The 23,953-nt window shown below is 38.8% G+C and overlaps 1 protein-coding gene across 10 annotated transcripts in view; it reads left to right on the top strand.

Moving 5' to 3' along the window:
- The window catches only part of fggy (FGGY carbohydrate kinase domain containing), a 369,292-nt gene that overhangs the window by 158,673 nt on the left and 186,666 nt on the right, over positions 1-23,953 (top strand). The gene's annotated exons all lie outside the window — the stretch shown is intronic.

Genomic DNA, 23,953 nt, shown 5'->3' with positions numbered 1-23,953 from the left:
TTCTTCACTTGCGAAATTCCAACATGTACTGATTCAGTTTGATGTTTCTGACATTTGCATTTTTAACTTGATGCTAGCAAATTTATGTGTCTAAGTGTTAGTTCCCATGGATTCCTAATACAAGCTGCAACTTCTATCAGGAACAGTAACATAACATATATTTTACTGCCCAGAATGAAACTCAAGCACATATTTAATGCTCTCTGAACTTACGCTGTCCTGTATCATGGCAGTCACATGCATTATTGAGCTGCTATTAAAAAGAATGTAGCCTTCATTAAGTAAAAATGGCATCAAATACCTGTCAGAAAATTCTGCATTTTAACAATCCTATGACTGTCTGAAATTATTTGCTGTTAATTTGATAAATAGGTCCATGAACTTGATTTTCCCAATTTTATATGGCATTTGAACCCCTGAATAATTACTGAATAATCTAGTCACGGCTATGTAATATGTACAGGTAAAGAGATATCCAAGTAAATAGAGTAAAATACTTACATTACTTTAATATGAGTATTTTTCCAGAGAAACATTTGTTGGAGTGGAAATTCTCTTGGCCACTCACCAGGACCTGGACACAGGAATCAATCCCTACCTCAAATGTGGACTTTGGATCACACTGGAAAATTTGCAATGAATAATGTAATTTAGGTAGCTTGCCTTAATGGCTGTGACCTTCAGCTAATTGTTTGTGAGGAAAGGAGAATAGGATGCTGATGATCATGACCCTCCAGCAGTTCTGCAAAGTGCTGCACCTGGATTTTTGTTTTAAAAATCAGCTCATATTTTGTGAATGTTTGCTTTTAAGACATTAGCCACCACAGAGAAACCTACAAAGAGCAAATCCAGTGCCTGTTACATTAATTCAACAATACACATGAAAGTAGATAATAGGCCTCTCATTGCAGATATGAAGGGCCTAACATCTGTTTTAAGTGTCCCGTAGCAATGCCTGAAAGTTTGCAAGGTGTATTTGAGTACATTTCACTTATCTTTGGGGTGAGGGTTGAAATCCGATAAAGCTGTTACTTTTCTTGCACTTGTTGTGCCCAGAAAACAGAAGATGCAGTTCAGTTTCTACCAACATTTCCTGTTATCACAATGTATAACTGTTTTGATAAAAGCTGGAGAACATTTTGGTGACTAAAACTGAAATATGTGAAATGCCTCCATCGAATACAACACATGAACAACAAAACTGAAAATGAGAATACGTAAAATGTAGAATGTTTGGTTTCACTCTTTAAAAAAATTGGGCTCATGCTCTGGGTGTGCACAATATCCTTTCAGCTTTTTAGCATAGATTTGATTCAAGTTCAGAGTCTTGGAATGAAAGTCTGTTTTTCTGCTGATTGGAGGAGAGCCGTCCTTTAATTAAGTTCCCCAGTAAATTCCTATTTCTGTATAATTGTCAATGCACAACCTCCAATTCCAAACAATTGATCACTAAATTGACAATTTTGTTTGAAGGGTGCACAAAAAACTCCTTGTTCAGGCAGTGAATAAACCAACAAGAAAAGGAATTGCTCTATTTTAAGATTGGAACATAAGTATATTATTGGAGTAGCACAAACTTCATTCACTACCTAGAACAGCCGTTACCTTTGCAATTTGTTGTGTCAGAATTTTGAATTTTCTAACACTCCCTGTTATTTTCTGCTTTTTTAAAAAATACAGATGAGCTATTGGCAAGCTATTGTTCTCACCAATCAAAGTTGAGAAAATAGAGTATCATGTTTTTTTTTCCAGTTTTCACAATAAACAGTTGGCATTTTAGTAATTGGTTCCTGTCATCTTGTGCTAAAGATTGAACAACAGGTAACTGATTTTATATTGGTAGAAAAGAATTTTACCAAATTTCAAAATTTATATTTTGCCTGGAAATTTGATTTCAGGATCCAATTGCATCTTACTGCATGTGACTGGAAATGTGGTTGCCTGGGAAACTGTGCTAACTATCCCAAATATTATTCTGCAATTGGAACGTGCTACATTGAGAATGTGTTGGCACTTCAGCTTTTTACAGTTGATATAACACTTTTGGGAAGAATTGCCTCCTGGGCAATTTCAGATTGTGCCTCATTGTTCACTTGCTTTTATATGGCTGGTCTGCAATAGCAGATATATTATCCCTTTCTATTATGTAACAAAATTTCCCAAAATTACAGTTTAAGGAAAAAGGATACTGTCATTCAATTATGAACTTGAATTATTCTGACAAAAACAGAAATAAATTGCTTCATTTGTTTATGATTACTGAAAGCTTTTGAAGTCCACACAGACTTATTTTCATATGCTATTCTGAAATTATCAATTATTTCTGGTGAATATTATGAAGCAGTAAAGAAGTGCATAGACCATTAATTTGTTTTTTTAATGGCGATGACATGTTGAGAGGAGGACCTTTGCAAAGATATTCTGACAATTCTCCAGACAAATTTGGTGAAAAAAGCGTAATTTACATTTTATAACTGGCATTGGTATATTGTGTATAATTCAAGAGCCTCTAATTGAAAAGGTGGGAAATGATCCATTATTCTAGATCTACACCCACTGTATATCACACACAATATGCCATGATGATGATTTTAGTTTTAAGGACTGTTAATATGAAAAAGGAGGAAATTAATATCACTATTGGGTTGGAGACAGAATATTAACATATATGTGCATCTGAAATAGACACTCATGCAATTAGACATGCTGAATGTTGTTAAAAGTATTAGTACGAAGCTTAGTACATTCAGCCTCTTCATTTTTTGCATGCTTTTAATCATTTTTCTTCAGTTATTTAGGCTTGCATGATCTTTGTGCTAATTATTTTAAAAGTATTGTTTTTCTCCAGTGCAAATTAACTTTCTAAAAACAAATAACCCATCTGAAGTGTTTGAAAGAATTAAAATAGGGAATCATGTGAGGCTGCATAACAGAGGCCCTGTCCACCCATTAATATTCACACTCTTATCTCCAGATGTGAAGTAATATGTTGCAGTTTAAAAAACAGTTGCCGGATGTGAAGATTCTTCTGTCCAGAAGAGACTGGAACAGCATTTTCTGAGGGCAGTGGGCCCGACCTCACCAACTGCCCACCTTCCCCAAAATGAAGAAAAGCTATTTGATTGTTTGTTGGCCACTTGAGATTGGTGAACAGAGTCCTAGAATTTCCTGACTCTGCCTACCCACCTTAGGAGTGAAAATCCAGACTACAATCTCTGTTCTATTCTCAAAGATCTGCTTCAACACAATGATATGTCACAGTTAGCAAAACTGAAAACTGTTCTGTTTGTTTCTGTTTTTCACAAATCCTCAGTATGGTTTGCAGCAGCAAACAGAAAACGAAGGTTAATTCAACCTCAGTACACTTGGCTTTCTATTCACTCCTTGCTTCATAGAGTTCAGTTCATGGCAACCTCAGGTCACAAGGCTTTTCTTGGAGCCAGTTATCCAACAATGCAGTACTTTCTCATTACTGTCCTGGTGTGTCAACCTTGATTTTGGATTGAAACTTCAATTCATTAACTTTTGAAATACCGTGGAAGAACTGATAAATTTTTCAAGAATTTTAGTCACATTTGTGATAGTTTTCAAACCTTAAATTCCACCTACATATAATTTTAGATTACTTTCTGAACAAATCTAATTCTGCATCTATTCTGCACCTGGAGTGATGTACAATTATGATCATGATAAAGCTTTATAACATGGGGTACAAATAGCACACCATCCTTTGTGTCAGTGTTTCTGCCTATTTTCATGATAATTGTTAGACTTGCGTTTAGCTATTATAAATTTTTGCTTTTGGTTGGACATTACCTGACAAAGGAGCAGTGCTCTGAAAGCTTGTGATTTCAAATTAACATGTTGGACTATAACCTTGTGTTGACTTCTGAATTTTTCCTTCAACAGACCTTCCCTTTTGTTCTTTTCGCGTTCTCCCTAATTTCACTTAGATAAAATCTATTGCATTTATAAATTTTCTCAATGCTGATCATCAATCTGAAATGTTAACTGTTTCTCTCCACAGACCCTTTGAGTGTTTTAGTATTTTCTGTTTATATTTCAGACTTCCAGCATCTGCAGAAGTTTGCTTTTGATGAATCAAATGTTAGTTTATTGTGGGTTAAACCCAGCAAGCTGACCTTTTTAGTATATGAATTAGACCTAACTGCCAACTTTATTAAATAACGTTTAATGTCAAAGTGCATTCTGTCTGACCTGAATATGAGTCATTACACCACCCTAGTTTTTAACAATAGAATACTGTGGTCTTGCATATTAATACCTAACTTTCAATGGCACTGAAAACCTCAACAAATTGAAAATCTTGAGATTTATTGGCATCTATGATTTTTAATTAACTTGTGCTTTGCGTAACAGTCATTATTTAATTTGTTGACAGGGTTGTACCATTTAACAATATATGATAGTATGAAGCTAGTTTAAAATGTTCACAGTCTTAAGCAAATTTTTTTATATGTTGTAAGTTTTTAACTATCCTGTCTGTGTATCCACTATGACTCTAGATGGGAAAGAATGTGAACTTGTAATTCTGTGTCAACAGTTGATGTTAACTGAGTTGTCATATGTTCCTATCACCAATCATAATTGTAATTAAGTTTACGTATGCTAAATTTAGATGGTAATCTAGTTAATAAAAGTATGACGGCAAGCTTAAGTTCTGTTGAATATGCATCCTGTGCGTCATGGCAGTTCCAGGCTACTCTTTATGTTCTGGACAGCAACAAGTGCAGGAGGTATCACTTTGTGAAGTAGTTTACGATTCAGTAGTTGATGTCATTACTGAGTATACGTGAGCCTGAAAGCTACATGAATAACTCATTTCTGAAGATGGTCAACCCACAGCTGGAGAATGTGTAGGTAGAGAAGGAATAATTGACTGTCTGTCAGACAGAAAAGGAGAAATAGGTGAGATGTCTTTCACTCTATGCCAAAGATTCGGTTCTGAATATAATACGGGTGATCGATCCTCTGAGGATTATAAAAAAGAAATCCAAAGCACGATCTGTGAATCAACAGGAGATGAGAAGGTATGTCACAAAAGCAATAATGTTGGAATATTCCACGGTCAGGAAGCAGACAGCTATTTCCATGGCTGCAGACATGATTCCAGGACCGTTGATGCCAGGATAAAGAATGTTACTGAATGGTAAAGCCTTCTAGTAGGTGAGGGTGAACAGCTACATGTGATGTTCATTGCCACCAATGAGAGAGATAGAGGAATGAGGTACTCCACGCAGACATTAAAGAGTCAGGAAAAAATTAAAAAGCATGACCTCAACAATATTAATCTTTGGATTACTCTAAACGTCACAGAGTAAAGAAATATTGGATAGTGCAGATGAAAAGGTAGCTGGAGAAAAAGTCCAAGAAGGAAAGTTTTAGATTTCTAAAGCATTGGGACTGATTCAGGAGCTGATGGGACAATCTGGTTATGTTGTATCAGTTTAGAACGTCAGCCAAAAGTTTTACCAGGAGGCTTCTTTATACTGTTGGAGAAGCTCAAAACAAGTTTGCAGAAAGGCAACCTAAGAACAGATTCAGCAGAAAAAGAAGCAAACATTGAAATGGAAGGCAGGAAAATTAGTAAATGACTTTGGAGGACAAGAAAAACCTAGATTAGAAAACAGACAATACAGAGGCTCTCCAGTGATCAGTGAAACGTATTGCAGTACATGGAGTAAATAAATAAAGCAGATAAGATAAGGATGCAGACAGACACTTGGAAGAATAGAGTTATAGAGTCATAGAATTTTGCTCGAATAACTTGTCTGAAATGGCCGTAGTAAACAATCATTAACCTTGTCATGCATGATGTGGAGGTGCCAATGTTGTACTGGGGTGAACAAAGTCAGAAGTCACATGACACCGAGTTATAGTCCAACAGGTTTATTTGAAATCACAAGCTTCGGGGCACTTCACCTGACAAAACAGCAGTGCTCCGAAAACTTGAAATTTCATGTAAACCTGCTGGACTATAACCTGGTGTTGTGTGACTTGTGACTTCTTATGCAAACAGCCCTGATGCTGCTTGTATGATTCCAGTGTGAATTTGATGTGTAAATTTGCTTGCCAGTATGCTTTATCTTATTATTTCATGTATTTAACAAATTAACCAGTAATCCTTGAAGAGATTCCTGGGCAATAATAAGTTTTTATTCTTGTGAGCCAAGGATAGATTTGAACCTCCCATGGAATCCATCTCCAACACTCTCCCAGGCAGCGTTTTCCAAATCCTGACAATTTTCTATTGAAGAATGATTTGGAGATGCCGGTGTTGGACTGGGGTGTACAAAGTTAAAAATCACACAACACCAGGTTATAGTCCAACAGGTTTAATTGCTAGTGTGCTTCCAATTAAACCTGTTGGACTATAACCTAGTGTTTTGTGATTTTTACCTATTGAAGAATGTTCTCCTCATCTCAGTCCTTGGCATCTTGCTTGCAATTCTGAAATTTTGATACCTAGTTTCTGAAATAACAAATAGTGAAAACAGAATACCCTTCTTTATTCTGTCAAAATTGTTCATAATTTTGACACCTTAGTAAGCCCATTTCTTAGTTTTGTCTACTCCAAGAAATATAAGCCCAATTTCACTAATTTTTCCTTGTATCTATAATCTCTCTTTTCTGGTTTCATTCTAATAAATCTCCTTCGCGTTCTCTCCAGCAATTTAACATCATTCCTTAAACAAGATGCCAGAACTGAAGACAGCATTCCAAATGTGGTCTGATCAATGATCTATACAGATGTCACATCACTTCCTTGCTTTTGTACTCTATTTAACCAAAAAATTGCATAGATTGAGTACCCTCCCAGAGAAGAAATTCCTGATTATCTCTGTCAAAAATATTCTGAGATTATGCCCTCTTGCCCTCGACTGTCCCATAAGGGGAAACAGTGTTTCCATATCTATCCTGTCAAGTCCCCTCAGAATTTTGTATATTTCAATAAGGTTGCCTCTCATCCATCTATACTCCAATAACTACAGGCCCAGTCTTTTCAACCTCTGATCATATGACAGTCCTCCACACTCGGTATCAACATAATGACCTTTATGTGGCATCCACTGTCTTATATTTTTCTTTAGTTAAGGACACTAAAACTGTTCACAGTATTTCCGCTGTTCCCTGACTACTGCCATGTATAGTTTTCGCAAAGCTCCTTATTTTTATATGTCATTCACTTTGAAATAAAGGCCAACCTTCCTTTTTCCTTCCTGCTGAACTTGAATACAAATGTTTTGTGATTCACGAAGAAAGACTCCCATATCCTGTGGCTTATTGCTATTTTAGAATTTCTACAGTGTAGAATCAGACAATTTGGCCCATCGAGTCCACACTGTCCCTCTGAAGAGCATCCCACCCATACCTACCCCCCTACCCTATCCTTGTAACTCTACATTTCCTTGCCCAATCCACCTAACCTGCACATCTTTGGACTTTGGGAGGAAATCGGAGCACCCGGAGAAAACCCACGCGGACATTGGGAGAATGTACAAACTCCACATCGACAGTTGCCCAAGGGTAGAATTCAACTCGAGTCCCTGGCACTGTGAGGCAGCTGTGCTAGCCACTGAGCCACTGTGCTGCCCCATAGTAAATAATATTCACTTTCTCTATTCTTCGTACCAAAGTACATAACCTCACATTTCCTCATATTATGTTTCATCTGTCATTATAATAGCAGGGAATTTATGCTGTAGCTGTATTAAACACTAGTTAGGCCAAAATGAGAGCATGACATGCATTTCTGGTCACTAGATGAATCTGATCACTTTAGGGAGGGTACAAAGAAGACCTAAAGGAAAGCTCCCAGGATTGAAGAATTTTATCAGTAAAGATTAGTTACGCAAGGATTGTTTTTCTTGGAAGAGAAAAGTCTGAGAGGACATTTAATTGAAGTGTATAAAATTATGAGAGGCCTAGAGAAAATAGGTTATGAAAATCTCTTTCCATTAGCAGAGAGATAAGCACTCAATTGGCACAGATTTAAAATAATTGGCAGAAGGATTAGAGGGGAGTTGAGAACATTTTGTAGTGAGAACATTTTGGAGCTCACTTCTTGATAGTGGTATTTGCCAAGCAGAAACCCTCACTACATTTGAAAAATATGTATATATGGACTTGAAACCTGGAGGCTACACACCAAGAAATGGAAAGTGAGATTTAACTGGAGACCAATTTTTATTTTTGACTTTTCGCAAATTTGATGGGCCAAATGGCCTTCATCTGTCCTCTACATGTTGTATGTTTCTATGGCACATAATCAATGTTTGCAGTTATAACCAGCTCGCAGAATTTAAGAGCATTACCCCAGTGCTACAACAGTCGCCTCCAAATATAACCACACAGTTCAGAATTTCCAAATGCAGGAATTAATGTAGTGTAATTAAATCACACAACACACAAAAAAACTGATATGTGAACTTATAATGAGATGGAATGTCGTTATGTTCCCTAAACAAAATTTTAATTTCTGATTGTAAAGTTTCTGTTTTTGGCTTTGAATACTTGTAGAACTTTCTGTAACAGCTGGCCTCAAGCAAGCAGAAAAATGTTTTTTTTCATAGATCAATCACTAGCATGTGAAATAAGTCATCTCCGTTCAGACTCACGTTTAGTGGGTGCCAATCTCACAGCTGTGTTAATTCCTTTGAAGCACTGTTTTCAGATATTTTTGGCAATATTAAATACATATATATATATATATATAATATTATGCAAGTTCTGGAATTCACAGAACACAACAGATAATTGTAAATATTTTTGGCAAATATATAAACATTACATCTTCTCTCCAGAGACAAGCAAGTGTTACTAAATGTATCAAGTTGTCTAAAAAGAAATACTGGCCCTTACAGTCATAATGGCTGTATTTATAGAAATCAATTAGCAAATCATTTTGATCTTTAATAAGATAAAATGGCCTCACCATATGCCCGTTCAATTTTCACTGAGAATAATACATATTGCATCATTTTGCACCACTAGTGAAAGGTTTGACCATTGAGTGTGTGGCAGGAGTCCTGGAGAAGCAGACTGTTCAGCCTTGAATAGTGCTGAGCTCTTGAATAATGTTTGCACATGCACCCATTCAAGGAAGAAGGTATGTTGTAGCTACAGCACCTACCCTGCAAAATGCAACACAGTAACATGCCAAGACTTCTTCAACACCACCTACCACCTAGAATGCAGTATATAAGGACAGCGTCATCTCAAAGTTTGCCTCCTGGTTACACACCATATTCATTAGAAATATATTGTTATTCCTTTTAGGTCAAACTCCTGGAACTCTGTACAAAACAGTTTTTTTTTCACAAGGTGAGAATGAATAGTTGAGACCAGAGACCTTACTAAATGATGCAGCTGGCTTGAAGGACTATATGGCCTAATCCTACTCCTGGTGCTCATGTTCTCATGAATTGTAGTAACCCAAAGTGCCACCTACCACCACCCTTCTCAAGGGTAATTAAGTACTGGCAATATATGGCATCCTTCCCAGTGGTATCTACACTCCAAGGAAGACTAAGTAATAGTAAGAGAATTTTACTTTGTAGAGAATGGATATTCTTTGAAGAAGTCCAAGTCAGTAAAACAAGCAATTCTCCAGTAAACGACGCTATACAATAAGTTTCAACACATTTAAAATGGAAATGATTTTTTTTTAAAAATTCAGTTTAGAGCCTCAATTATTCATAGAGTACTTTCTTTTACTAAACATAGCTTTGAAATATAAATAAGTTTGATATGCACTTTATCAGCAAACTGTATCAATGTTCAGAATGGTTTATTCAAAACTGTTAATGCGAAAGGATAGAATTGAGCAAAATAATGTATCAAATATCAGTACAGCCAGGTCAGTGCTTCACTGGAAGCAGCTTTAAGAATGAAGATGATTGCAGATTAAACACACTATTAAGTAAATAACTGGGAAGAAAATTCTACAGCAGCTATGGATGAGATGGTAGTGCTTCACTGTATATCACAGTTGAGGTAAGGTGGCTGATCAGTCTAGGCTAAGTGCTATAGAAAACTGCTGGAACCAATATCTTTATTCATACGATTTAGGTTTTGCCGACTGAACCAGTAAGTTTCTGCCCATCCCAAATTGGCCTTGAAAAGGTCTGCTTTCTTAAAGTTGGACTCCATTGAATGTAGGGACAACCTACAGTACAGTTGGGAAGGGAATTCCAGGATTTTGACCCAGCAACAATGATGGAACTGTGATTTTCTTTTAAAGTCAAGATGGTGTAAGGCTTGGAGGAGAATTTGGAGGTAGGTGTGTTTGCAAATACCTATGTCCTGGCTTCTGTGTGGTAAAGGCCAGGGTTTTGATGGTACTGTTGAAGAAGCCTGGCTAAGTTGCTTCTTGTAGATGGTACACACTGTGTATCAATAGTGTGAGACTCAGTGAATGGTGAAGGTAATAGATGGGTTTCCAATCAGGTGGGCTGCTTTGTCCTGAATGGTGTTGAGATTCTTTGTTGAAGCTGCACTCATCCGGGCAAGCGGAGAGTATTCCATCACACTTCTGACTTGTGTTTTGTAAATGATAGGCATGTAATCGGGAGACAGGAGATGATTTACTCAATGCAGAGTTCCGAGTCTCTGACCTGCTTTTGTAGTCACTGGCTGATTCAGTTCAGATTCTGGTGAAGGGTAGCTCCCCAGGATGTTGGTAACAAGATGAATTTTTGCAACAATCAACAATAGTTTTGTGTTGGACTGGTATTTGACTTCAAATTTCACTATTTGCCATAGTGAGATTCAAGCTTGAGACCGTCGTTCCCTGTCATTTTCTTTGCTGTTGTGCAGACCTCTGAGGTCCATTCATAGCAGTGACTTCCAGAAGCAGAAGCCATCATCTGCATGGCAGTTGACATACATGAATGTTCCTGGTGTGTATGAGACTTAGAGAAAATGTGTACCACCATTCCACATCATTCCCTACTGCTGATGCAAAGAAAACTGCATTAAAATTACATGTGCTGCAATCCAAAAATCAATTTTCATTGTCAAGGACAGAGGCTTTTTTAAAATCTAATCCAAAAACAAAATGCTGAGGGCATTAAAATTGTGAGATCAGAAGCAGAAAATTGTGTAAATACTCAGCAGGTTTGAAGAAAGAGAAATACTTAATATTTCAGATGAATATCCTTTGATCATAACAAATAAATCTGGAATAAAAAGTTAGTCTCATTAGTAATGATCATTAATCTTTCAGATTGTCATAGAAAACATCTAATTCCTGAATATCTTTTATGGAAGAAAAGCTACCATCCTTACCTGATCTGGCCTATATTTGACTCCTACTCCAAAGATAAGTTTCGGACTCTTAATGAGTTGGCTGTTAATGACTTAATAATCACATCATTACACAAAAATCAAATAAGAATACACATGCGCATGCACTGGTAGGCCCAACTTCTACTTTTACCACGAGTGGTGTGGAGAGACTCTGACTTGGTAATTGAAAATTGCCAGTTGACAACAATTGGTGCTTGTTAAGATTTTGTTGACAACCCAACTTACTTTATTAATATTCCAGTTACAGTCTTACCAAACTTACGTAACAAACTATATGTCAGGAAGACCCAACATGGATACCAGAGTGGGTGTTCGACTGGTGAGCTTGAAGTCTTCCCTGTGCATCACCTTGTCCGATTTGAAGGTCCACAACTCTACCCACAAAGAGGGCACTGATCTCACCCTCTCTGCCATGAGTGGGCAAATATCAACAAGTATGCAGGGCACCTCCAGGCTGACAGTGCTTGTCTGGGTGCACATTGAACTTTTAAGGATTAGTTCACATCACAATCCAAGATGGCGGTGACGAGGGCGGTAGTGTTCAGCTCATGAGCGTGGGTCTCGACCCCTTTTGGGCTGAAGCAGCAGGTCCAGCTGCATTTACGTGGTTTCAGTGTTGTCTTTCCAGCTCAGTAACTTTGGTTTTGGTTGCCCTGTGGCCTCCTCCTGATGTTCTCCGATGGGAGGTTGGGGCCCCATGTATCTCCATGCCCGCTCCATCTTGGGAGGCATCATTGGAAGATGAACCACGACTTGTTGGTCAATGTCCAGCATTGGAGGAGGTGCGGAGCGTGACTGTTTCCAGCTCAAAGGTGGCAGACACAGAAGAGGCGGCACCATTGCTGGTAGAAAAGACACACATTGCCAGGACCCCGGGGAGGATGTTGGACAGCAGCAACTGGAGGAGCATACAGGCTGAAGTCTATAGCAGAGAAAGATGAACTTTTGAAACTGTTTCAGCATCAATAATATCAATTTAATATTAATGTATTCAGTATTTTACCATTTGTACAATTTATTCTGTAATCCAGAATGGTGCCAGAATTTATACATTATATGCATTTCATTGTACCTAGGTACAAGTGACATTATTAAATATTAAACCAAATGGATATAGATCAATTCTGGGATATCTGCTGAGTTGTTCCAGAAATGATGCATGCTACGGTGGGTTGGAATCAGGCATGATACTTGTATGGCAGTAGGAATGAGAATTATGGCAAGTTTGTTAAGATTCAGCTAGAAACGCATTCAGCTTTGTTGTAAGAATCCTTCCAACAAACTTGACATGACTTGTACTGAGCCAAAAACCAGTAAGATTTGTCCCAGTGTGTCAAATAGCCTTCTTATGTGCTGTAATCTTTCTACGATTGCAAATGATCGATTCACAAATGAGGATATACAGCACAAAGTATTACAAAGATGTCATGGTTTCCAAAATATAGAGAGTAGTAGGTGCCACGCAAATACAGTGGATCATCGAAACTGGCATATTCTTTACAGGTTATGCGCTGTCCTCTGAGGAGAGTGCCCCAAAGTAAAAAAAGGTTAGTCACTCCTCCTCATTCCTATTTCAGGAGTGATATGTCTGATTGTCAGCCATCTAAGAAGCTGACCATTTCCCACTGATTCTAGTTCTTGCTTCATCATTTGCTATCCAGTCACATTTTCCCACATAGTTCTTTCTTTATATTACAGGTTTTGCAAAGTGGAAAAATATTTTAAATTATCTTCCAACCTTCAGAAGTAGTGAAACAATATGACCAATTCTGCTGTGGTGTATTATCTATGCTTTTCAGAAGGATACTTTGCTGCATCAGACCTGAGAATTGAATTTAGGAACTGGCAAATTTGTTGAAACAGATTACTTTCTAGTTTTTCAAGGCTCAGTATACAGAACACAGATGTCTTATATCAAAGTATGTAATCATCTTTGTGTAAACTGCTTCCATTCCAAAATCTGGAAATTCTTGTTGCTTTTGCAGAGATTTATTTTCTCATTGTGCTGTTGTTGACAGCAGTTCTTTTATTCGCAAGAAATGTTCCATGGTGTATCTCAATGATGCATTTGGAGTAGGAAGAAGCTTTCATGTAGAGGGACCAAAAATGGGTGCAGTTCCTCCTCGTATGTCTGAGGACCATCCGGCCCTGTTCCAAGAAACAAGTCTGCAGTCTAAGATATGGCCAGCTGGGTATGTATGAGGGGACCTGCAATCATTGTCTAGATTTCAGGAGTGAGGCTGGCACAGAGTTATGCTTGAGGCCATCAGACAAGTTTGACCACAGGGACTGGTTATCAGAGCATTACACTTCAGTGTGACTCGATCTTTCCATTAGTGATAATTTTCAGTGCACCAAAGCTACAGTTACCATGGAAAACAGTATAATCACTTTTCCCATGGATAGGAAATATCAGCATGAGAGAGAGCTGAACTACCGGTATTAGCAGAGTTGTTTTCCAAAAGTGCTGGACAAATTAATTAGGCAGATGGAATCATCAGCAACAATAATCCCTTGGTATTTACAAATATGAAAACCCTTCTGTACTGTACAGTTAACATCAGACCACAGGAGCAGTACAACCCAAGTTAATGTGTTATATCCTAACAGCAGTCATTATGCTTTCATTTTGCACTAACTCATTGTTCGACTGCTGTTTTAAGGAGCAGACTAGATTGGCTCAATGGCCAGCTGGCTGAACCCCAAGGAATTTCACAGGAGCACATGCATTTTGAGGAAACCTTTGAAGCAGACTACAAAACACTGAAAGTTATGCAAATTGGTATCTGTATAAAGCACTTTCCAATAATCCCAAATATATAACTTATTAATTTACCCAGAATGCCTATTAAATCCAAGGACATTGACAAATTGTGAATTGTTGACAACCTCCAGTACACCAAATCCATTTACAACTTTGCCACCATACACACCTGTGAGTGCAAGGGGACAGTAAGTGAAAAACTATGACATTTTTGTAGTGGAAAACTATATACTGATTTGCATAGTGTTGTTTCTCCTGAACTTAGCGCTTCCAACTCAATCTCATGGAAGATGGTTTTGTCTTACAGTATTGATCCAGTGTAAATGAGGGTGCTATCACCAATGGTGAGAAAGTTGGGATTTTGGCATCTTGAAACCATGACCACTTCCATCTTGAAGGACAAGGGCAGCAGATGCTTTGGAACACCACCACCTTCAAGTTCCCCTCCAAGCAACTTACCATCCTGACTTGGAAATATATCGCTGTTCCTTCACTGTTGCTGGATGCAAATCCTGGAATTGCCTCCCTAATGGCATTGTGGATCAGCCCACAGCAGGTGAACTGCAGCGGTTCAAGGTCGCTTACCACCACCTTCTCAAGGGAAACCGAGGACACACACTAGATGCTGGCCAGCCAGCGAAGCTTACATCCCACAAATGAGCATTAAAAAAAAAAGGCCAACTTGTGGAGAGAGGAGGAAAATTGAAATTGTGCAGGCTGAAATTTCTTGAGAGATTTGAATTGAAAGGGACTCAAATTGGGGAGTATGAGACTGTGAAATGGACAAAAGTGGGGACTGTATGCTTAGGTGAAAAGATAAAGGGAACTGTTTTGAATTTTTCCTGTTCTTGTGTTCCCCTCTTTGCCTGCAGTGGATGGCCTCCTGTGCATCAGATCTTCTCACAATAGTTGCTCGTACAAAACCACACACAATGATTCTCAATTACTGGGGACCCAACTATTAGGTAAATCTAATACACTTTAACTCCTTCCACCACACAAGCACAGGATCTTGCTTGCCCCTCTATCCATTTGTATATGCACGGTACTTTCCACTACTGACGTCAGTATTGTGCAGCAGTGCCTCCATCATCAACTTCCTAGAACCTTTCCTTCATTTTAGCACTTCCTCCCAATCCATTACTTACTGTTAGTTGCTTTATTTCCCACACATGCCTACCCGCAGTGACATTACAGACACTGGCACTGCACATGTTGGTAGTTCACCCACTGCATTTGCAATGTTAGAAAAGGCTGCCAATCCAAAAATATTTGTAAAAGTTATGTGATCCTTGTATCATGTAATCAGATCTCACTCTCAGATGTCAGACTGCCAGAATATCAAGTGGCCACACAGCTAGGATGCATCAACCAGAATTGACAGCTGTACTCCATTATATGAAGTGTTAATGAGATACTAATAGTCTCCTACCAACCCCTGCTCTTTCAAACATAAGTAGTCACTGCATACATAGTGAGTACATTCTGGATAGAAGTCTTCAGAAGATGACTCTACACTTCTGAATTTGATTAGGATTTGCCAAACGACCAGACCCCTTAGCTGTGCTTAGGTAAATGTGACACCTATTAAACACACCTCACAAAGTTTCCAAGTTTGAGAGCAATCTCCTGTTACTGAATCCTCCTTTATCATGCTTTGAGCTTGGTCCATGGCAATATGCGTTTTTAAAAATTCATCCATGGTACATGGACATCACTGTGCGGAAAGTTGCCCTTGATGAAATGATGATGAGTTGCCTTCTTGAACCATGCAGTTCACATGCAGTAGGTTGACTCATTATGCCCTTAGGGAGGGAATATCAGGATTTTGATCAAGCAATGTGAAGAAATGGCAATATATTTCCAAGTCAGGGTGGTGAGTGGCTTGGAGAGGAACTTGCAGTTGGTGATGTTCCCATATATCTACTGTCCTTGTCCTTCTCGATGGAATTGTTTGCGGGTTTGAAAGCGGGTTTGAAGGATCTTTGGTGAATTTCTGCAGTGCATTTTGTATACATTGCTGCTACTGAGCATCAGTGGTGGAGATGTTTGTGGATGTGGTGCCAATTAAACAAGCTGCTTTGTTGGATGGTGTCAAGCTTCTTCAGTGTTGTTGGAGCTGCACCCATCCAAGCAAGTGGACAGTATTCCATCACATTCCTGACTTGTGTCATGTAGTTGATGAACAGTCTTTGGGGAGTCAGGAGGTAAGTTACTTGCCACAGTATTCCTAGATTCTGACTGCTGTTGTAGCCACCGTGATAATGCGGCCAGTCCAGTTGAGTTTCAGGTTAATGGTAACCTCACGAATGTTGATAGTGGGGAATTACATGATGACAGTACCATTAAATGTCAAGCGGCAGTGATTAGATTGTCTTTTATTGGAGATGGATATTGCCTAGCTTTTGTGTGGCACGAATGTTACTTGCCGCCTGTCAGCCCAAGCCTGGATATTGTCCAGATCCTGCTGCATTTGAACATGGACTGCTGAGCTGAGGAAGCACAAGGATGCTGAATATTGTGCAATCGTCGGCGAACATCCTTACTTCTAACCTTATGGCGGAGGGAAGGTCATTGATGAAGCAACTGAAGATGGTTGAGCCTGGGATACTATCTGGAGGAACTCTAGCAGAGATGTCCTGGAGCTGAGATGATTAACCTCCAACAATCAATTTCCTATATGCCAGTTATGACCAACCAGTGGAGAGTTTGTCCCCTGATACCCATTGATTGCAGTTTTGTGAGGGCTCCTTGTTGTCAAGGGCTGTCACTCTCTCCTCACCTCCATAATTCAGCTGTTTAGGTCGTGTTTGAACCAAGTCTTTCAGGAGATCAGGAGCTAAGTGGCCCTGGTGGAACTCAAACTGGGCATTACTGGGCAGGTTATTGTTGCTTGATAGCACAGTTGATGCATGTGCAACAGAAAGCTGACCTTACAACAAGAAATTAGGCCCTGTCTCAGCTAAATACACAAGATTTTATCAAAACTATGGTGCCATAGTGTGAAAACTGGAAGGGTGCACCACCTACACACTCTTTTACCCATCTTCCATATAATTCCAATTTAAATTCTAATTACCAGCAATGCAATTCAGTAATCAGTAATGAGTAATACTTTCCATTGGTGAAACCAGCTATCAACTGGCAATTAAAGAGTGGGCTATAAAAGAGTCACTTGGTAAAACAAGGAGGTTCTTTAATATGGTCAGAATGTTTCTGCCCCATTCCATTGACATTGACATAAGGCTTGAAGGCATAAAGGTATGAGTGTTTTTCCAGTGTTTCATTTGAAAATACAGGTCGTTCTGCTATAACGCACGCTTCATTAATGGAAATTCGCTGTAACACGATTGACGAATTTGGAACACTGTTTCTAAAATGCAAACTTTTAAGGGTGTATTGGTTATAATGATATTCTATTCCCATTAATTTATATGGTGCTGTTATTACATGATTTTCTTATAACACGGGGTTACATGAGAACAGAACAACTGCATTACAGCAGAACTGACTACATTTTACACTACATTGCTTTCACCTTATTTTTGTATGCATCATTGTTATTTGCTCAGACCACCTAAACTGGAGATCTAAATATACTGATATAGCTCACCATTGGCAAGCATTGGTGATTACATGGTAGTTAGAGAGGTGTTTTTTTTGTTATCTTTATTGAATTTTCATGTTAATGTCCACTATTGTACTTGTCTCTTTCTAACATGTTTAAATTTCAGATTCAGCTGGCTGTCCCTTCTAAGCAGTGAAAAGGACAGCGTCTGAGGTCACTTTCAGTTGCCATATTTCAAATATTATAGCTGAATTCTTCTGAGACTCTGCCTGACAGTGCTCTTAGATGGACTCATATGTTGATAATACCAACTCTATCTTTTAGATACCTTATTTCCTTACCTTGATTGTTTCAACCAGCTCCAGTCAAACCCATGATGACCGGCCCTACCCAATTTGCTGCTGACCCCAGTCCGTAACCCCACTAACCATTGACTCATGTTTGCCAGTCTCAAGCCTCCTTGAAAGCTGTTCCCCTTCCAAATGCTGAACAATTAAACAGGCAAAACTGCTGAGCTTACACACAAGTGCATAAATCCCACTGTGCATGCAATCTTTAAATGGTCTTGAGCTGGATGCCATGTGAATCTCATGTGCTATACCTTATTGCTAACATTTTCTGTTCCATGAACAAGGTCAGCTAGATCTTACTGAGCTGCATGTTTTGTTGTCTCTGTCCAATTAATTGATAGTCTGCCAATTGATTCTTAACATGCAAGTGCATTACCTCACCTTTTCCTGTATTAACCTTCATCTGCCAAGTTTTTCCACTCACTCAACCATTTTATGTCCCCCTGCAGATTCTAAACATCCTCATCACATATTTTTGTATTATCCACAAATTTGAATACATTATGTGCTGCCCCCTCCTCCAAATCTTTTCGTAGCTAGTAAACAATTGAAGCCCTTGGACTGATCCACCAGCTACGTATTTCCAACCTGAAAAAGACCCATTAATCCTTCCACCTTGTCCTCTGTAATATCTAATCTTCAATTTATGTTAATGAGTTATCCCCAAAATCATAATCCTATCTTGTACAATAAACTTTTATGTGGAACCTTATCAACTGCCTTCCAGAAATTCAAATGTGCTGCATCTATTAGTTTCCCTTTATCAATTCTGCTTGTTATATCATCAAAGAACTCTAACAAATTTGTCAAACATCATTTTCCTTTCACAAAATCATGTTGGCTCTGTTTGATCGTGTTGTTTTTATAAATGCCCTGCTATTTCTTCATTAATAGTAGGCTCAAGCATTCACATTACTTATTGATGATTTGGATAATGGCATAGAAAGATACATATACAAATTTGCTGATGACTGAAAGTTAGGTGACATTGAAGAGACTATAAAGGTAGCATAAAATTATATATTAATGGACTAGGTGAATAGATAAAACTATGGCAGATAGAATTCAGTATAAGCAAGTGTGAAGTTAACCATTTTGTATGGATAAGGATTAAGTATAAAAAGGATGGATCAGGGTATATTCTAGCAGTGTGAAGCTGAATACAGTGGATGTCCTACGAGATTTGGGGGTTCAGTGAAAGATCTATAAATATCACGGCCAAGTACAGAAAATAATCAAGAAAGCTAATGGAATGCTGACTTTATATCTAGAGGAATGTAGCATAAGGTTACAGAAGTTATGCTGCAGTTATCCAAAAACCTGGTTAGACCCCACTTGGAGTACTGTGAGCAAATTTGGGCACCACACCTTGGGAAGGAGAGATTAGTTTAGGAGAGAATATAATGTAGGTTTTCAAAAATGATAATTGGGCTTAAGGCGGTCACGTTATAAAGAGAGCTTATACAAATTAGAGTCAAGATTAGAATGGTGCTGGAAAAGCACAGCAGGTCAAGCAACATCCGAGGTGCATGAAAATCGACGTTTCGGGCAGGAGCCCTTCATCAGCTTTTTCCAGGAGCCCTTTTCCAGCACCAGTCTAACCGTGACTCTGATCTCCAGCATTTGCAGTCCTCATATTTGCCTTATACAATTTAGACCTTTTTTTCTAGAATTTAAAAAGTTAATGGATGGTCTGGTTGAGGATTTCTAGATATTAACAGAAACAAATTGGGTAAATAAAGATATAATATTTCCACTGTTAGGGGTCATAATCTGAAAATTACGGCCAGACTATTCAGGACAGATGTTAGGAATAACCTCTACATACCAAAGATAACGATTTGGAACTCTCTTTTTCAAGTGGCTGTTGATTCTAGATCAGTTGTTCGTTTTAAATCTGAGATATGCAAAGTTTTGTTGTTCATTCATGAGACATGAATATTGTAGGTCAGACAAGTATTTATTGCCCAGAGGGCAGTTGAGAGTCAACCACATGGCTATGAGTGTGGATTCACATGTAGGCCAAACCAGGTAAGAATGGCATATTTGCTTCCCTAAACGACATCAGGTCATAAAAGGACTCTTCCTTCAAGTGAACCAGTTGGGTTTTTTTTTATAATCGACAATAGTTTCATAGTCATCATTAAATTCTTAATCTCAGATTTTTATTGAATTCAAGTTCCACCATCTGCTATGGCTGGATTCAAGCCCTGATCCCCGGAACATTACCTGGGTCTTTAGGTTAATAGCCCAGAAATAATACTATAGGCCATCACCTCCCAAATTGGCCAAATGAAGGTTTATGAAATTAGGCCACAGATCAGCCATGATCTCAATAAATAGCAGAAAAGGCTTGAGGTGTTGAATGGCCTACTCCAGTTCCTATTTTTCAATGAAAGATGTAAGGCTAACTTGCCTATAGTTTCCTGCTTTGTCTTCTTCCCTTCTTGAACAGGAGGACCACATTAGCAGTTTTTTTTGAATTTAGTGGAACTATCCCAGAATTGTGTGAGTTCTGTAATATTTTGATCATTGCCTTAGACAATAGACAATAGGTGCAGGAGTAGGCCATTCTGCCCTTCGAGCCTGCACCACCATTCATTATGATCATGGCTGATCATCCTCAATCAGTATCCTGTTCCTACCTTATCTCCATAACCCTTGATTACACTATTCATGAGAGCTCTATCCAACTCTTTCTTAAACGAATCCAGAGACTGGGCCTCCACTGCCTTCTGGGGCAGAGCATTCTATACACCCACCATTCTCTGGGTGAAGAAGTTTCTCCTCATCTCTGTCCTAAGTGGCCTATCCCTTATTTTTAAGCTGTGTCCTCTGGTTCGGGACTCACCCATCAGCGGAAACATGTTTCTTGCCTCCAGAGTGTCCAATCCTTTAATAATCTTACATGTCTCAATCAGATCCCCTCTCAGTCTTCTAAACTCAAGGGTATACAAGCCCAGTCGCTCCAATCTTTCAACATAAGATAGTCCCGCCATTCCAGGAATTGACCTCGTGAACCTACGCTGCACTCCCTCAATAGCCAGAATGTCTTTCCTCAAATTTGGAGACCAGAACTGCACACAATATTCCAGCTGCAGTCTCACAAGGGCCCTGTACAGCTGCAGAAGAACCTCTTTGCTTCTATACTCAATACCTCTTGTTATGAAGGCCAGCATGCTATTACCTTTCTTCACTACCTGCTGTACCTGCATGCTTGCCTTCATTGACTGGTGTACAAGAACACCCAGATCTCTTTGTACTGCCCCTTTACCTAACTTGACTCCATTTAGGTAGAAATCTGCCTTCCTGTTCTTGCCACCAAAGTGGATAACCATACATTTATCCACATTAAACTGCATCTGCCATGCATCTGTCCACTCACCTAACGTGTCCAGGTCACCCTGTAATCTCCTAAAATCCTCATCACATTTCACCCTGCCACCCAGCTTTGTATCATCAGCAAATTTGCTAATGTTACTATTAATACCATCTTCTATATCATTAATATATATTGTAAAAAGCTGCGGTCCCAGCACTGATCCCTGCGGTACCCCACTGGTCACCGCCTGCCATTCTGAAAGGGAGCCGTTTATCACTACTCTTTGTTTCCTGTCAGCCAACCAATTTTCAATCCAAGTCAGTACTTTGCCCCCAATACAATGCGCCCTAATTTTGCTCACTAACCTCCTATGTGGGACCTTATCAAAGGCGTTCTGAAAGTCCAGGCACACTACATCCACTGGATCTCCCTCGTCCATCTTCAGAGTTACATCCTCAAAAAATTCCATAAGATTAGTCAAGCATGATTTCCCCCTCATAAATCTATGCTGACTCTAACCTATCCTGTTACTGCTATCCAGATGTGTCATAATTTCCTTCATTGTAATTGACTCCAGCATCTTTCCCACCACTGAAGTCAGACTAACTGGTCTATAATTTCCTGCTTTCTCTCTCGCTCCTTTCTTAAAAAGTGGTACAACATTAGCCACCCTCCAATCCACAGGAACTGATCCTGAGTCTTTCGAACTCTGGAAAATAATCACCAACGCATCCACGATTTCTAGAGCCACCTCCTTCAGTACCCTGGGATATAGACCATCAGGCCCCGGGGACTTATCAGCCTTCAGACCTAACAGTCTCTCCAACACCAATTCCTGGCAAATATAAATTCCCTTCAGTTCAGGTCCTTCAGCCACTGTTACCTCTGGGAGATTGCTTGTGTCTTCCCCAGTGAACACTGATCTGAAGTACCAATTCAACTCTTCTGCCATTTCTTTGTTCCCCGTAATATATTCCCCTGTTTCTGTCTTCACTATCTGTGCAGTGACTGTTTAAAACCCTTGAGGCAGGCCACCAGGAACTGGTCGAAAGTGAGGACTGCAGACACTGGAGATTAGAGTCAAGAGTGTGGTGCTGGAAAGATCAGGCAGCATCCGAGGAGCAGGAGAATTAACGTTTTGGGCAAAAGCTCTTCACTAGGAACTGGTGACGTTTCTACCTTTAGTCCCATTAGTTTGTCAGATAATTTATCCTTCATGATAATGACTGTTACAGGACCTCCCCACACTATTAGCACCTTCCGTAACTGAAAGATTTGGGATTTTTAGTAATGTTCTCCACCATAATGACCAATACAAAATATTGCTAAAAATTATCCACCATTTTCCTGCTCCCTGTTATTTTTTTGTCAGTCACAATTTACAAAGGTCCCATACTCACCTTAGCTGCTCTCTTTGTCAATATATACCTGTATGCACTCTTGCTGCTTGTTTTTATTTCCAATTTATTTTCATAATCAGCTTTCTCCATTTTTATTGGATTTTTAGTCATATGCCTAAAATAATCCCAATTCTTTGCTCCAACATTAGTTTTTATCGTTTTGTATGCTACATTTATGACTAAATATTCTCTTTAACCACCTTCATTAACCACGGTGGTTCATCCTTTTCATCAAGTTCTTCTTTTTGACTTGAATAGAGTTTTGAAATATCTACATAAATGTCTGCCTGTTCGTCTACTGCCCTTCCCAATAATCTATTTTCTCAGACTACTTTTGACAACGCATTATTCATATGTCTGCAATTGCCCTGATTTAAGTTAAGAGCACTGGTTTAAGAAAACTTTGTAAGGGAGAACAAAATAATCTGAAGAAATGGCAAAATTAATATTATTTGGGATGTCTTTGAGATCTAGTGTGGAGTCAATGATTTGTGATTTTTGGCGCATAAAGTGCTAGTATCTGCTTTTGAAAATGTACCCTAAATGCTCACAGTATTAAGACTTGAGTGTCCTACATTGCTAGTGCCATGCTATAATACATAGCATTTTAATTGCTTGTACATCTGATTTCTCCTTGATAAGCGGGAAGGTTTCTATTTGTCTTTGTTATTGATATATCTATTTCATAGCTATTTACAATGGGCTGTGCATTTTACGAAGCTTTGCTTCAATTATTTAATTTGAATGTTTTTAATTTTATATCATATAGAATTCACTGACTAAACATATTGCTGATTCCTGATGCGTTATTCCAGTTTCTTTGCACTGAACGGATTTGTTTTGTACGTACTTGCTGGTCATGTGTACATCCTTCTTTGATCTTTCACAATCTCCAAATCAACAATATTAGCAAATTTCTTTTTCACCTCACCCTTTCCTGCTTACATTGCTACAATTCCATTTGTCAGTAATTCTGATGTTCTATGGGCTGGACTCGAGTCATGAAGAAAGTGAGGACTGCAGATGCTGGAGAACAGAGTCAAAAAGTATGGTGCTAGAAAAGCACAGCAGGTCAGGCAGCATCTGTGGAGCAGGAGAATCAGCCTAAGCCCTTCATCAGGAATGCACTCAAGTCATGGTAGTTTTATTGTAAGCACCAGGGTTTAAAGGTACAATGGGAGTCTAACTCATTTCATGGTCGACACCAATAACCAAACT

Source organism: Chiloscyllium plagiosum, unplaced genomic scaffold (genome assembly GCF_037043375.1).
Source record: "Chiloscyllium plagiosum isolate Xiang-an unplaced genomic scaffold, Cpla_swu_hap1 HiC_scaffold_9, whole genome shotgun sequence".
In the NCBI taxonomy this organism is placed as follows: domain Eukaryota; kingdom Metazoa; phylum Chordata; class Chondrichthyes; order Orectolobiformes; family Hemiscylliidae; genus Chiloscyllium; species Chiloscyllium plagiosum.
Note: the sequence above shows the minus strand (reverse complement) of the source record. Positions and strands in the feature narration are given on the sequence as shown.